The following is a 3,949-nucleotide window of genomic DNA, read 5'->3' on the forward strand; positions in this document are numbered from 1 at the left end:
ATTCCAGCCCTTTTCTCCTTGGAATTACTCATTAGCTGAGTGATTTTTCCTAACGTGTTATTAAAGGCTCTTAAGGCAGTCAAAAATGGATTAATAGCAAAGGGCATATTGATTAAAATGTAATTTCTATTATAACTAAATGATGATTTTGCTTGCCAGTGGGAAGTACTCAGAGACATCCTTTTGACATTTATAGATAGATAGATAGTTTACTCTGGTCTTCCAGACAGAACCTGAGTTTCCCTGAATTACTGGGAGGAGAGGTATGTATGTTAGGTTACTTTTTTTTTTCTTTTAGAGAAAGATGTTCTCTCAGAGAGAGGGAAATCTTTTCATTTATTTTTAATACTTCTTTCTGAGGAATCAAGGTTAATACTTCTTTTCTTTGTAAGTAGACCTAAAACTACATGACTTTAAACATTTAGAAGTTTAAAAGAGAAATGCACTAAAAAAATTTTGTAAGCCCTGTAACTCCAGTAGTGAAATTAATGACTTTCCCTTTTTAGTTCATTACCTAAGTTTTATGGCTTTTTTGTAGCAATTTTTATGGTTTAAAATAGGAAGGACTTCATTTCCAAAATAGACGGCATGTGAGTGATAAGGTTTAATCTTTCAGAATTCACTGCCACATCTGACCTCACACACACACACACACGCACACACACGTGTGTACCGCGCACACACACACAGACACACACACACCCCTCTGTCTGGTAAACTCAGAAACTGAGATATTAAAATATCATGAACCTCTTGTTATTTTATGTAGAATATAAAATAAAAACATGCTGAAAACTAAACTTTTGCACTATTGTTAAGATGTGCTGCAGCTTAAAAACTGGAAAATTTTGAAAGCAACATGTGCATCTTAAAACTTGTGGAATTTACTAATTCATGATATGTAAGTGGGTGCTTATCAGTGAATGTCATTATAATGGAAATGTCTATTTTTTTTAAATTGCACTAAATATCTCTCTTACTAAATAAAAGCTCTTATTGAACACTTATTCTGTGACAAATAGTTTTCTTAAAGATATCCAAAATTAAATATTATAAAACTATATAGTAATTGAGAAAAATCTCTGGCCTATGGATGCAAATACGTTTATACACTGAGATTAAAACTATATTAAAAATGATGTCAATGTACAAAAATTAAAATAGTTCTTAGGTTAGAGTTATAAACTTTTTTTTCCCTCAATTTCTCAAACTCTCCACAGTAGGTCTACAATCTCTTTTATGATTTCAAAGCAGCAAGTAAATTTCAAACACTCAAATGTTGTGGAAATATTTTGGTTGGTGATTAGATGTGGAACTAAGTTTAATATTAAGAACTGCCTCTTTCCTTTAATACAGACTTTAAAAAATGTTCAGAGGGTAATTTGTGTACTCGAATGAAAAGACATTATTTCTCATTTGAATTCTTCTTAGCTGGAAAAGATCCAATTCTGTTGCTTTGAGATATCTCCTCTTTAAAAATAAATAAACAGAAGATAAAAAGCAAAATATTAAAAAAATCTCTAACTTGTTGAATGCGAACAATCCAAGATAGCTGACTTCCAGGTTTGTTTGGTTTTTTTTGTAAATAGGGGCCCCCATACCACCAAACAGATGGCTTTATCAAGGCCTAAAAGAGCTCAACTACTGGCCATATCAGTCAATTACCTTCTAACATCTTCTAAAAGAAAAAACTAAATGTATGAAAGCTTGATTTATAGCCCTGGTAAGTTCAGTAGAAATTCTATGCTATCCCCCCACTGGGGGGAAAAAAACAGTACACAGGAACTGGTACCACCTTCCAGTAATTCAATTCCAGAATGTGTTTTAGGGGCCAATCTCAATGTATAGAAGGAAATGACAAACATAGTCTAGGTAATATTTTTCATATTTTCCAAGACTTCTTTTTATATTAACATGTAATCCAAGCCTATTATCTAAATATTTACATTTAATTTGTTGCTCACTACTCTTAGTGGTCAATTTTGCAGACTTCTAGTCAATACAATAGTGATTAAAGAATCACAAAGAGAGACATATAACACAGGAAATATCTGGCACGTTCAGATGAAGGTAATTCATGAAAAGTTAAGTTTAAGGGAGCTATTTGAAGGACAGTACCTAGGATGTAGAGGAACTAGGGTGCAGGGGTCTGAGGTAGTAAGACAAAGGACCTACTCCCCCTAGGTCAGAAGGGAGTAGGTGGGACAGCTTTTCATGGAAACAGTGTCTGCATGTCTCACTCATGGAAGGTAGCTTTGATGGAAACAAACCTGTGGCTGAAGGACCTCGCCAATCTTAGATAAACATGTGGAAAGGGATCCTATGGAATGAGTACCCTGATCTCACTTTTCCTTTTTATTATCTCTTGCTGGTGCTCTTCTTTGGCCAAAGAGGGGACTAGAGCCCTTTGATCAAGCGTCTACAAGTCAGCCTCCAGAGTAGAGGGCAGCATAAAGGAAAAAAAAAATAAAGACTATCCAACTGAACAACTAAATGAAACTCAGAGAGGACATTGGGGTTCCTCCAGATTAGTGTCTCTGATATATCCTATACATACAGGGTTGTGGCAATTAGCCTAATGCATGTGCCAAGTAGTTACAGAAGAGGTATAGACCATAAAGTCATTCAAGTCACTAAATTAGAAATGGACAGACCTCCCACATTAAGTCTTTATGGATCCCCCTTAATTGTAAATGATTCTAGATTTTTTAAAAGATTTTATTTATTTATTTGACAGAGAGAGAGAGAGAGAGAGAGAGAGAGAGATCAGAAGCAGGCAGAGAGGCGGGCAGAGAGAGAGGAGGAAGCAGGCTCCCTGCTGAGCAGAAAGCTCACTTCGGGGCTCGATCCCAGGACCCTGAGATCATGACCTGAACCGAAAGCAGAAGCTTAACCCACTGAGCCACCCAGTACCCCTGATTCTAGATTTTTAAAATGCTTTTGCTTTGGGAATTATTTAGATTTTGCAGACCCCGCTATGATAAATAGTGATCCTACAAGTGAGCTGGACACAAGCAATAGAATTCAAATTTTAAGTCTGCACATGGACCACTTTCTGCTGCAGGAAAAACAAATTAAATCTACCATATTTTTCTTAAATAAATGATTTCTCTTTACATAAAATTACAGCTAATGAGAAAACAGAGAAGTTAATTAAACAATAAATTATTTAGCCCACAAGCCACCAAACAATCATTTTGGTTTTGCCTGATCTCTTTCCAGAGACTCCTAAGGTGTCCTAAGGCCTGAGTAAGGTGCATGGTGGAGAAAACTTCATCCATGGGTTTCAGGGCATGCGGCCCGTAGGTAAGACTGGAAATAGTGTTTCAAAGGAGTCTCAGAAGATTGGGCCTGGGCAATTATAATCCATATGAGTTAGAGGAAGAAGAGAAGCAAATAGGAGAAAACATAGAAACCTATTTTTGGAAAGGCAAACAGGAAAACAGAGAGAAGATGAGTGTGGACTAACTCCTGAATCTCTGTTTAGGTGCCTAACACAGTTTCCTAAGGATTTTCTATCTCGTGGGCACTTACTGGGTGCATTTAAAGGGCCCAGAAAATGATTTTATGATTTTACTATCTTAGAAATGATGTAATCAATGGTTTTTCTTTCATCAAGTGGTCACACCACATTTTTATGCATGTATGTGTGTGTCTATATGGGTATGACTTACACATAGATCGATAATTCTAATTCTTTAAATGCACAGATCATAAATACAAAGCCATATATCATGATTCATTCAGCATAGTATTTTTTTTTAATTCTTATTTTAATGATTTGAATTTTCTTTAACAGTATTAGATCACTTTTATTTCAGATAATATAGTTGTGCCTGCAAATAACAAAAAAAAAAACCTTAGGTGGGTGCCTGGGTGGCTCAGTGGGTTAAGCTGCTGCCTTCGGCTCAGGTCGTGATCTCAGGGTTCTGGGATCGAGTCCCGCATC

The sequence above is a fragment of the Mustela nigripes genome, unplaced genomic scaffold, assembly GCF_022355385.1.
Source record: "Mustela nigripes isolate SB6536 unplaced genomic scaffold, MUSNIG.SB6536 HiC_scaffold_148, whole genome shotgun sequence".
NCBI lineage: Eukaryota > Metazoa > Chordata > Mammalia > Carnivora > Mustelidae > Mustela > Mustela nigripes.